This window comes from Stigmatopora argus, chromosome 2 (genome assembly GCF_051989625.1).
Source record: "Stigmatopora argus isolate UIUO_Sarg chromosome 2, RoL_Sarg_1.0, whole genome shotgun sequence".
In the NCBI taxonomy this organism is placed as follows: domain Eukaryota; kingdom Metazoa; phylum Chordata; class Actinopteri; order Syngnathiformes; family Syngnathidae; genus Stigmatopora; species Stigmatopora argus.
The window spans coordinates 13175755-13189216 of NC_135388.1; the positions used below are offsets into that span (position 1 = coordinate 13175755).

The following is a 13462-nucleotide window of genomic DNA, read 5'->3' on the forward strand; positions in this document are numbered from 1 at the left end:
ATTACCGAAGTGTACGATTGGCCACCCCCTGCCTGCACAATCAACAAAGAGCGTGAATGAATGATCAGCCATTATCAGGTCGGCTGTGAACTGTGAAAATGGGCTCTCACACCAATGACTGCAGGAGGCCTCGGCGTGCGTGAGCCTAGACTAGCAAGCTTCTCGTAGGGCCCTGTACTTGTTGTTACAGACACACACACATGCAGGCAGGCAATACATGAGGGGGAACGAGGCTGCCCTGCCCAATGTAATGCGGTGGAACACACCGACTAGTGTAGCGTACCGAAGCCCACTCTAGTGGAGGGCTGTGTGCAAGATCATAGCAAGACTTCTTGCTAGCATATGCTTGTGTTTAATGCAGCGACCTGCTTCTGCATGGTGAGTTTACACATACCCTGCAGTGAAGGTACTGGGAGTGTGTGAGTGTGTGTGTAATATCAGTAATCAGTGTACCTCAAACGGGCTGAGTATAACTAGGCCTGGTGTTCAAAGAGGACTCCAGACCTGCACTTGTCTGCAAACACATGTTAACTTATCAGGAGCTGCATTCTGACTTGGATCATCTTGTGTGTGTGTGTGTGTGTGTGTGTGAGGCAGTCTTCCTGGTGGTGACATCAAGTACTCCTTAAAAGTTGGTGTGAATGTGTGTGTAAGGACGTCATCCGAGCAGTAACACTGGAATCTTCATCGTCAGTTGGGCTACAAGTTCAGGTAATATAACAACAGGAAGTAGATGTAATGGGGGTTGCTTGTTGTGATGCTTTTTTTGCCCTACTTTGTGCATGCACTGTTGTGCAAATGGTCATATGTGTGTGTAGGTGTGCGCATGTGAGTGTGTAGGTTGCTGTGGGTGTTTAAATGTAGCTATGTTCGTGTGTGCTTGTGGCAAATGGCTTTTGTTTGTGTATTCAGAGCAGTCAACGTGGAGACAGTTGATGCAAGGGCAACAAAAGTGCACATTTTACTTTTGCTTAAAAAAAGAATTGGAACAAAACACAAGTAATTTTGTTTACTCAAAAAGTAAATTTATTAACACTTAATTCTGAGGGAAATTAAATCCATTGGTTTTTTTTTCATTTTGTCTATGATGCATGAAAGTTTGCATGCCCAAAAAGTATTTTTACTACCTAAGAAAACTCTAACGGACAACATTCAGAACTACACGCAAGTTTGGTATCATTAAGCAGTAGGAATAGTTCAAAATACATTGACAATCATATGGATATTATCAGGATACAGTGATGACAATACTATTGTTCAGTGTATATACAAATAATATTAATAAAAAGATGGAATTCTACTTGTTTCACTTATTTACTAACTTGGCTTGAAACAACTTTTGTAAAAAAAAGTATTTTCCTTTAAGTTTAGTTCTCTCTCTTGATTGTAGTGTCCTGTTTGACAGATGTACGGAATATGGCTTAATAATTTAGGTTGGGTATATAGGAAAGTGTATTCCAACAAAGTCGAGTCAAAGATGGCACATTAGTCATGACAGGGAAAGCGTCACAAATGTGAGCATGAACATTCTTCTCCTTTATTGACTTTGACAGTGTTGAAGGGCAAGAATGAGAAAAGCAAGGAATCTGGATAGCGACGTTCAACCTCATGCTTATTTACTTTTTCCACTTTCACACCCAAGTCTAATTTCACACTGCAGAGTCCAAGATGCGTGATGGCTCGTAGTCGCGCCTCAATTCAGTGGTCCATTGGACCAAAGCGATGAGGGTCTGCTTACTTGGCCCCCAGACCTCAGCGATATCAACTCTGCACAATGACGCCTGCGTGTGCATGGCTAATTCGGTTGTTATTGCCGCTACCGATAGAGACAAAGCGTGTTGGTTGGCGGGTTTTAGTTCCACTCGCTGGTCTAAATGTGCACATGGAAGCTGATGTAGACTCCCTCTGGGTTTAACCGCCCCCCCACTCCTGACAACATTGAAATAGGTTGCTACATTTTATTGATGGAGATGCTCACGCCTGGATGACAATGTTTCTATTCCAATTGTTAACAATGCATGCACTGATAGGTTAACTTTCTGTGACAATACACAACTACTTATCACACGCTTGCAAAGACTAAAAACAGGGCAACAGTAGTAAGAAGTATAGCGCAGTAATCGACCAAGGTTGTTTTTGGTTTATGCTTTATATAACTCAGTAAATCTAATATTAAAAATTGACTGCTAAAACAAAAGTAAATAAAATAACTAAGAAAACTACTAAAGGTCAAAGCAAAAACTTTTTAATGTGGTGTACATAAATATGCATATAAATGTAACTATTCGGTGCATATAAATCAAGGTTCTAATGCTAGTGTTTTTATGCAAAACAATAAAACCAATAGCATTGAAAAGTTTATCCCCTCCAATTTATGTGAAGTACAACATTTAGAAGACAAAAAAATTAAAAGAAAAAAACTAAACAAATTAAATGCAATTAAACATGTACTGTAGACATCTCATTATAACATATTTGTGTTTAGAATTAACCAATAACAGTCAAACACATGTTATATGAGAGTCAGCACACACCTGCCACCTTTTAAAGTACATCTGAGTAACCTCAATCAAAGTTTATCTGTTCAAGGTTTTTTTTTCCCTTTTACAGCTAAAGCCTGAAGGTTGGAAGCTTTTCACAGCGGCTTGTATTCGGAATAGTTCATATTTCCCTTCACTTTATCTGAGGCTTCAGTTAAAGAAGAAAAAAACAATAAAAAAGACCCCGATTGTCTTTACTTTAGGTATGGTCTTCCTTTGAGAGTTGTTGTCTCCACCAGATGTAAACACAAATTTAAAAAAGCCACTGTTTGAAATGAGTGGCCCGGCGGCTGAGTCGTTAGCGGCTAACCACTCAGCCGCCGGGCCACCCATTTCAAACGTTGGCTTTTTAAAATCAGCCTACCATGCATGTCTTTGAAATGTGGGAGGAAACCGGAGTATCCAGAAAAAAACCCACGCAGGCCCAGGGAGACCATGCAATCTCCACACAGGTGGACCAACCTGGATTTGAACCCAGGTTCCCCACTGTGAGGCTGACGCGCTAACGCATGGTCTCCCTGGGCCTGTGTGGGTTTTCTTTGGGTACTCCGGTTTCCTCCCACATTTCAAAGACATGCATGGTAGGCTGATTGGACACTAAATAGTCCCTAGGTATGAATGAAAGCGTGAATGGTTATTTGTCTCCTTGTGCCCTGCGACTGGCTGGCCACCAATTCAGGGTGTCCCCCGCCTCTGGCTCGAAGTCAGTTGGGATTTGCTCCAGCAGCCCCCACGACCCCAGTGAGGATGAAGCGGTTCAGAAAATGAGATGTTTGAAATTTTGACGAAGGTCATAGAAAAACTTGACGCGTGATTTCTTAGCTGTGAATCCTCGTGCAAGTATGAGGCAAACCAACTAACTACAGCTTCATTCAGCCTGTACATATTCCTTAATAACAAAAAACATCAGTTGAGTAACTTACCAAAATTTTAGTTGAGTGACAGCACGCAGAATTCACACGAAAACATTGCATTCCATCCAGTTGAGCAGTTGGGCTTGAGTTCCTCACAGTTCCTGGCCCTTAAGCCATGATTCAATTCTTCTCACTCCTTCTGACATATTCCACTCACAGTGCTCATCTGGGCACATCTCGCCATCTCCCTGAATTATGCACATTAATTCAATTTCTGGAATAAATACATCTTACGTTCTACCCTTATTTAATCACCTCAAGGCCTGCACAGCAAATGCCAAAGGCCTGTAACAAGGACAGACATTGGGTGTATTGTCGTCAGCTAATATGTGAGCTTAAAGCCACTAATGGTTGCGCTTTACTATCAAACTCTCACACCATTGGGATTTGTAGATTAGTCTCGCTTTTTGCGCTCATATCACAGACCGGCTGATGTGCTATCAATTGGTGGTCCTCGGTGCTCTCATGCAGATGCTGCTGTGTAGTCACAATAATGAGCAGCAGGAAGGGGCGCAACTGTGATACAAATCCTGGATGCATGTGATTTAAAGTGTGAGCACTTCTAACTAGATTTACCTGATTTGTGCCGGTTTATGCCCTGATGTGATATACAGCAGCCAGACTCATTATAGACCTAAACATGTTTGTGTGAGTGCATGTGTGAGTGGCCTTAAGTTCACCAATTAGAGCTAGAGTGTGGATAGTGAGGAATGGAGTTGTCCCTTGTTAGAGTGGTTAAACAAAACAAGAGAGAATGTGATGATGCGCCAGCAAGTGTTGTACGCTTACTTGGGTGTAATCACCCATCAATGGTGACATCTTGTTGGATTAACTTCTGCTTGCCTTCACTTGTCTATCTGTGTCAGGCCGCTTCTGTCCTCCTGTCCTCGTCTCCTTCCTGTCCCTTCAAAGCCATCATACCCTGTATGTTTCTACTGTACTGCTTTCATTGTCTGAAGTATGCACATAAATCCTTGAAGTACTCTACGTATTACAGACGGATGAATGCAAGGTCAGACCCATCAGCATATTGGCAAATGCATATGCAAGAGTTAGAATTACCCTAACAAAGTTAAATTGAACTCTAGGGTTGTAACGAGACTTTGATCATTGGTAAGGCAAGTATCGGATTGAAACAAAAATTATTGATAAACATTGTCATATTTAGATATGTTGTTTTGTTAAAAATGTTTGTCATATGAAATGTTCATTCAAAGAATCAACTTCAAATCATACCGTATGTATCGCTGTGAAATTGGTCATTTGAACCTACTGAGCTCCTAAAAAGACAGATGATGTTTTATTTTACGGATTAATAATACCCTGCAAATACAATAATAAAAAATGTACTACATAAATAGTGGGCAAATGCCATAAATGTGGAAATAAATTCTATACTATAATAATGTAGTAATATTAAAAAAACAAAGGTAGCACAAAACGTCATCACTAGTTAAAATTACATGCAGTATAAGGAATGATTTAGGCAAGAAAAACAACAAAAGATAAAAATGTCCTTTTAAATGATCATTGATCTAGTATCAGAAAATTCATGAATTGAACTAAAACCAAATGTCGCTGTACACATTTGGATTAAAGTGAATCATAACTGCATTTGTGGGGTCCAAAAGGATCCCACTACAGTTGAGGCTTCTTTCTCGGGGTCAAACTGTTGAATATCACAATGATTCCATCTGTTCTTCTGTTTTAATTTTTTTTCTCATTCATTTTTTGAACCGCTTTATCCTCACTAGGGCCACAGGGGGTGCTGGAGCCTATCCCAGCTGTCTTCGGGCCAGAGACGGGGGACACCCTGTATCGGTGGCCAGCTGATCGCAGGGCACAAGGAGACAAACAACTATTCACGCTCACACGCATACCTAGGGGCAATTCAGAGTGTCCAATCAGCCTACCATGCATGTCTTTGGAATGTGGGAGGAAATCGGAGTACCTGGAGAAAACCCACACAGGCCCGGGGTAAACATACAAACTCTAAACAGGTGAACCGACTTGGATTTGAATCCAGGACCCCAGAGCTGTGAGGCCGACGTGCTAACCACTCAAGCCGCCGGGTCGCCCATTTTTAATTTTACCTTTCTAAAATTCTGCCATGATAACATGACCTGTCAGTCAGAAAGGATGTGAAACGCATTGTTTGAATGATGTGTCTTCATGAAAACTCTAGAGTGTGTATGCTGCGTTGTGCACGTGCGTGTGCATCTGACATATCTTCTCACCGGGACACGGCGAGGGGCCTGACCGGCCGCAGGCTGTGCTGTGAGCTCCGCCTTTGACAGGCTTCATGCTTATTGTTCAATGACATTCCATATTTTTCCTTCAGTGTGCTCTGAGATTGATTCCTTACATATGTCTGAAATATCTCCAGAGCCCCGAAGCAAGGTGACGGCCACGCTGAGCAAGAGACAGAGGTGGTGCCGCTTACGATTTGGAGTGTGCGTGGCTAAAAATTTGAAAGGCCAGTAAGGTATCAAAAATGTTCAAATGACTGATACTGTACCTGAAACCGTAAACACTGGCCTTCTTAATGAATCATTATACCTGCCGAAGCAGAGCATCAAAATAACACACAATAGCCATTCTGCTCTGAAGCATCAAGTTTAAATCTCTCCTGAAGTGCATCATAATTGTTGAGGGCATCATAATGAAATTTGGTTCCCTTTTATGGAAATGAATTCTGTGGCGTGTTGACTACGTGATTGTGTTCACTTCCTGCTTTGTTTCCCCCGCAATGAGGTGAAAGCGTGGGCACGGCTCTACTGTTTTAAACACTTTAATGCAATTTAACAATGTCACATATTCTTTTCACGTTTCATTGGGGTCCTCTACGTGTGAAATTGCCGTGGCCTGGGCAACACGGGGGCGCAGGAGAGGCGGGGTCACGCCGCAGCGCCAGATGTGGGAGGGAGAGCGCAATTAATTGCTACACATTGTTCAGTGGCTGTGTGCGCACCTTCAGTGAATTAAGCAGTGCTCTTAGGGCGTGACTGTTTGAATAACTCAAATAAGGTGTGAGGGCCTCTCGCTCACAGCTGAAGCCAAATGCAGCCATTGCATCCAATTAGTTTCTATGTCCTCAAATCACATGCTTAACTTCACCTCTTGTCAACGTACGAACTACTGTAGCAAACTATTGCACATCGTTGTTTGTCATTGGAGTTTCTTTTGGTGCTGTGTTTTTTCCAATCCTCGTTATTAACATTCTTTTTAAACAGAATAGTAAACCAAAAGGCAAGGCCCTTTCACGGGGATGGTCATATTTCAGAATCACCTTTGTCACACAAATATTTTAGAACCAAAAAATGATGATGATTAGACTTCAGACAAAAGGCAGAGTACATCTTAAACTGGTTGCCAGTTAGTCGTAAAGCACACATTGAGACGGACAACCATTTGTACTCACAATCACAACGCCACCGAGTAGGAATCAATCCCAAGTTGCTTGGCAAAGTACGGGAAATGAACTTTGCAACATGGAGTGGCTTGGATCAGACCAAACACGGAGGTTGTGTGGCTTGAGCGTTGGCTTCACAGTTCTGAGATTGAGGGTTCGATCCCAGATTCGGCCCTTCCAATGTGACGTTTGTGTGGGTTTTCTCCAAGTACTGAGGTTTGCAGGTGGTTCATGACAAATATAAACAATTATGAGTCACTCATATTTTTAAATTCAATTGTTTTTTTGTTAACCCACATGTTTAGAACCAATGAACCAGATTTCTTACTGATTGTCTGCAGGTCACCAGAATAGTGCTACCAAATAATTCCCCAAGTCAACAAGGCTAGGCAACAAGTTACCAGTGACACATTTTCTTTATTTAACACATTTTTCAATTGCCTGAATTGGTTTGTGTATAATCCAGACTAGCACTACATCATCAATGTCATCTGAGGTCTTCAGTTACTATCTAAGCAGATTGACCCTCCAGACAAACACACACACACACACACACACACACTCACACATGCACACACACACCATCGACAGTGTTGCCGTATTCACCCTAAACTTGACCCTGGTGTCATATCTGAGACACTCCTGCAGCTCTAGCACGGCTCTCCCCTCCACCTGCCCCCTCTTGTCTGAGTGGAACATGGGTGGGAGGGTGTGTGGTTTGACGGGGGACACAGTAGCAATGGGGGTGGCGGTGGTGGGAGGGGGCATTCTGCTTCCCTTGAGGCTGCCTGCTGGAGCGAAATGACCCAGCTTGTCGTTCGCTGACCTGTGAGAGGGACATTATGAAGTGTGAGTGGCTGTCACCCTAAATGCTAGTGACAGCCCGGCTCCTGGTGCAGCTGTGCCAGGCTGCCCCAGCCAGAGAGCCAGAGCCTGTGGACGGGAGGCCGTGACGGCTCGACGTCGCAGTCCGAGGTGGGGTCCTCGCACTGCGTCTGTGGAGAGGGGAGAGAGAGGTGACAGTGTGTTCAGGGTCCTTCTGGTCTTTGGTGTAATGCCTTTCCCATTTATTCCTGTGCTCATGGTGGTGGCCCTGAGGCCCTCCAATGTCAACGTCACCTCTGTTGGGCTTTGGAAACATAGTACAGCTAAAGAAGACTTGTGCTATTTTACCACGTCTATGCATAGCATTAGGTATGTTGTGACAAACTATAGAATCAGTGAAGGTATGTGCTCCACTATGCTGCACTACATGCTCTAGGTCAAAGTATTAACTATTTTAACATCTGTATTTCTCTTAGTTTGCCCTTCTGATATCATTAAAGTGGATCAAAATAGATGCTGTTCTGAATAGTTTTCAATAAAATGTGATAATTTAATCGCATTATATATGTCACAAATGTATTACATTAGATATTTCTCTGATTTAATTTTTCAAAAGATCATATATGCTACCACGCTGGTAATGAAACAAGTCTTTGAAATGCATAGTGCATTATTCTTTAATACAGTTTCATAGTCCATGTTTTTGAGCAATGTAGCAATCTTATTTGATGGCTAATTTTACTTTATCTTAATTGCAATCGTTTTATGGGTTTCAGTATCAAATGTTAATATTTCCATACGTAATATAATGCTTCATGTTGGCAAAGAGTGAACATGATGCAAAAGCAGTTGAAATCAATTACTAAAATAAATTATAAGACAGAGAGGGCTAAATTCACGTGTTAATCTTTTACCCAGCTATATTTGTTACTCTTAACTAAACGTTCCAGTCTTCTGAGTCTGGAGGCTATAACACAAAATAAATCAACTCCAAAATCAATCCACTATGGTATTGTTACATTAATTGCGGTCCACCGCTTTGTCTTTCTACCTGTGTGTCTACTTTATGTGCCAGCTGTGCAATTGATTAGTAATCAGCCCTGGTTGCAGTCAAGTCAGCTGGGATGGATCTTTTTATGACTTTCTAAACCTGTTCTGCATCTCTAAACAGAGGTGCAAACCTCTGTCCTACCACACATGTACCGCTGTCACAGCTGACCTGCATCGTCTCTCTGCAGGGGCCTCTCCTGGTTGCGCCCAGCTGGCGCCTCGCGAGGGGCCCGGGCAGAGGCAGGAGGCTGTGCCAGCTCTACTGGTGCAGAAAGGGGCACACCAGGCAGACATGCCCAGTATCAGCAGCAGAGTGCTATCCCCCTGGCTGCAGCACAAACATATGCCAGCCTCTTCCATGTACAATACGCGTGTGTACAGTATGTTTACCGCTGCGGCCCAAATGCACACACCACCAGCTACGGTGGACCAATGCCAAATATGTTTGGTCTGACGGGGGGCGAGTCAACTGGGACAAAATGTTGGTTTACACATGATGAAAGCAAACCAGTAAACACGTGTGAGACCAATCCATTTTCTCATCCTGTAATAGGAAGTAATAAAGGATAAATATGTTGTCACTTTTATCTTCACTTAAAGGGAAAAAAACCTCAATTATGACCATCCTGGTGGAAAGAATTTTGTTTAATATTTTGTTGTTTTTTTCTCTTATGTTTTAGGAACAGTGACAAAAACACAAATAAAAGACAGTATTTCCAGAAATTGGCTGCGCAACATAATAATAATAATCGGACATAGGCTTTGTCATCATCATTGACTCGACAAAAAGCCTAATTGTCATCATACCCAGCAATTGCATATGACAAAATTGGTAAATCTGAGTATGAGTACAGATATGAGTACAGATATTATCTAATATTGGTCCTGTTTTATCCCCAAAAATTGTATTGACAACCATAATGGACCTGTGCTCTAGTCAATTACTGTGAATGTGTAGTATAACAATGATTTCTTCATTAAGTGATGTCTAGGAAATTGTCATACTTAAATACATTGAGCAACTGTCTTTTAAATGTAGGTAATTTATGATAGGTGTTGTTGTTTTTTTAACCTTAGACGTGACACTTTCCTAAATTTAAAAATAGATCATTCCTTACTTTCTCACAGCAGACCTCCCTCTAGCATCTAATGTAAGCAACATCCTTACAAAGACGATATAGTATATATGATAATGATCGTTTTTTCTGAGTCTTTGAATTCACCATCAGTTCAACTAAGTGTCGCAAAACTGTACATGAAGTCCTGAGTGACTAGAGATATAGTTCCATCCATACGTGGTCACATACCTGATCGTTCAATTGTGTGGGTAGTGGGTGCATAGGTAGTTTTTCTTCTGCTTTTCTTTCTTTTTTAAAAAACTTTTTTCATCTTCCAGCTGACACTTTGTTAAGACAACCAAAGTTCCAAAGTGTTGACAACAGCAGGGACACCAGAGTTCAGGTACTTATACATTGTTTCCAAGCAGGACACCAGTGAAATGTCATGAAACAAATTAGCAAATACTGCAAACAACGGTTGTGTCTTTCTATGGTTCTGGGAATAAAAGTCATTTGCATTGCCTTTGATTATATTATAGGGTTCATGGTGTGTTCATCCAAACTTCCTTATTGGTTCCCCTGGAAGGGTGTGTGTTGACCTCTTTCACACAGAGAGACCCCCAATTGTGCTCCAATAGCCAGTCGAGCTCAGTCAAGCAGAGCCTGTATGCTCACTGGCATTTCACACTCTCAACCGTGTGCACGTAAATACACATGAGTACCATTTATCTGGCTGAGGTCGTATGTGACAGATTGGGGTGGGGGGATCAGATATGGAAATAATGGTGGAGGGTTTTTTTCTTTGCATAAAAGCTTTGCACTCAACACCAATTCCAAACTTAAGCTCACCTTTCTTCCGCCCCTCCGAGAGCTTTCGAGCAGACTTCCGTTTTTAAAGTTGCACACCTTTTATAATCAAGTCAGGACCTTTTAGAGGTCATCCATGTGGAAGATGCCGTCGTCTTTTTTTGTTCATGTGCTTTTTGAGGAGATGTGGGGGGGCTATACTGTCGCAGTTCATCCAACTGTAAGATGTTCCTTTCCCCATATTGCCATCATCCCACTAATGGTGTTTGTATCTGTTCTCCATAGGAGGCAAATGAAGCTTTTAAGCAGGGTGGAGGATGGGAAAGGGAACGCTTAAAAAGATTAATTGACTTTCCGCACAGTGTCAGTTATTCTCCGCCAACACCTTTGACTGGTGAGATTGTGTGTCAAAGTTTCATTTTTATTGCAATGATTTGTGCAGAAATATTAACTTTCGAAAAAACTTTAAGCCGTTTTCTGAGCAGCAAATGTTTTGGAATATTTGAGGAAACCGGAGCACCATGATTCCAACATCCAATTTACAACCTGTTAAAAAAATAATACTGTAATATAGATATTGCTGTAATCACTGAAAGTATATATTTATTTATAGTATTATCACCGTATTTTCCGGACTTTAAAACGTACTTTTTTTCCCCGAGTTTGGCTGGGCCTGCGACTAATACTCAAGTGCGACTTATATGTTTTGTGTCCCTCATGAGCGCTAAAAGCCTGTTGTGTTTTTTTAGGCTATATTTATCTTAACAACTGTTATGTTAATAGATGCCTTCCTGCCTGCTCTACACTCCACCGCCACCCACAGCTGGGCACACTTCTCCTGTCACGGTGATAATCTCTTTGTCACCAGCCGTCTGTTGGAGATTTGTGTGTCTGATTTGCTGAATGTCCGAATGGCAGGTCTGACTTTAGTGCCACAGGATGTCTGTGCCACTGTTTACGTGTGTAGTTTGGGCCATAGGTGGTGGGATCTTCCTCCCTGTCAGAAAATGTAAGTGTCCAGATTTATGGCTAGAACAAGAATATTAAGTAAAGAAGATCTGGTACACTGTGATAATTCAATAAAGAGTCAAAAGAAGCATGACTAAAATCCTTACAAAAGCTACATTTCTTCAGATTTGGTGAAATGTTCTTATTTGAAGTAAAGACAAATTTAAAATATAAATGAATGCCACTAATTAAAATTTTTGAAACTTGAATAGAAGACAATAAACTTGGCTATTATGCACAGTATTGGTATTTAAAACAAGTGGCATATTTTCCTCAATTTAAGAATTTACAACATCAATGGTTGCAGTACAAAAAAACAGTCACTCGTCAAAAGTCAATTGGAATTACCTTCAGCACATGCATTGAGGGTAATCAATGGTAAGGATGGAGAAAAATGTATTAATGTCTACTTTTAGCCTAATTTACACTCACATGGCTCTACTATTTTCACTATCCAGAACACATAGCAAGTTTGTAAAGGCCTGCTTAGGTGAGATTGGTGTGTAAAATGTCCGTCAAGCACTTCTGTAGAGGATTCAATTTTTGTGACCTCTGACCTCACCAATGTTCTTCTGGGTGAGCCGACCGAAACGTAAACATACACACTTAGGCTTGCGTGACTAATGTACAACAACAGTATCGTCTCACTGTCAATAAATACTTGCATTGTTTACATATAGACCGATTATAGATTGGGTTGACCATCTAGAGATGTTATATATCATAGATATTTCATTGTTTTGGTACGCCTACAGCAGGGATTGCATTTACTGACACTGATGCCAAATATCAGCATTTTCTCGCACTTAATATCAAAACCAGCAAGAGCACCTTGATATCCAATGTCTGAATCATTTTTCTAGATTTGAGTGTGTGAAAGTCTGTGCGTGTTTTTTTTCCAGGCACAACAGACTTTGTCTTTAAAGACCTAAATGTCGATGACAGCAAATTAGATGGAGGGCGTTTAACCACGTTGTCAGATAAATATGGCATTAACAGACAATATGAAAGGCATTTCAGTTTGACTAATTGCTGGTTGAAAGTTTTTGTTTTTCCTCAAAGGTCCTTTTGCCTTTCTTTCCCTCGCTTGATGACACCTTCTGTTGTTTGCTCTCCCCTTGTCACTCCACTGCAATCATCCTCGCAGGGGGCCTTGTCATCTCTATCTACTCATATCCTCCACTCCTGTTTGCTTGGGGGACTACTGCACTTAAATGTCAGGGTTGATGAGACAGCCACACCCACCTGCCACATCAGCTCAGAACCTACTAAAAGCTTTTATGGAAGTGAGGGTGAGCCTGGTGGTTGATACAAATTAAATACTTTCTTTTCTTTTTCTTTGCATGGAACCTTGGCACTGAAGGGAGAACTGCTGGGAAACCAAAAGAGAGCTTTAGAGTATGATTGGCTGCCATCTAGTGGCTTTAGGTGCTAAAACATGTCAAAGGAACATACCGTTTTCCATTTCTGTCGTCACTAGGCCTATTTCAGAGTTTTCAGGGTTGTATTTTAAAACGTTTATTTGTTAAAAAATGACCACACCATACATAGTCTTTTTAAAAAAAAGACTATGTATAGTCAGGCTTTGATTTATTTATTTTTAAACGACAGTGTAAAATAAGCCATTTATTTGTTTAAAAATGACCATGTGTGGTAAAGCTTTTTTTTTTTTAAACATAATGTATAGTAAGGCTATTTTCCATTAGAAAAATGTACACCATAGTTTAAGAATTTTTCAGTTAAAAAAAGGTAGTAGTACGGCTATTATTTGTTTAAAAAAAATAACCATTTATCGTCAGGCTATTTAAAAAATATATAGTAAAGCTTAGTAAAGGTCTGCCTTTTGCC

The 13462-nt window shown here is 41.1% G+C and overlaps 1 protein-coding gene across 3 annotated transcripts in view; it reads left to right on the forward strand.

Annotated features, from left to right (window-relative positions):
* Positions 1-324: 324 nt before the first annotated feature.
* The window catches only part of myom2b (myomesin 2b), a 56204-nt gene continuing 43066 nt past the window's right edge, over positions 325-13462 (forward strand). For 2 of the 3 annotated variants that reach the window (XM_077594996.1, XM_077594998.1), the window contains exon 1: positions 521-711. The gene's annotated coding sequence lies outside the window, so the exon portion shown is untranslated. Of the gene's footprint in view, positions 379-520; positions 712-13462 lie in introns of those variants that run through there. The other variant, XM_077594997.1, reaches the window with a different exon arrangement.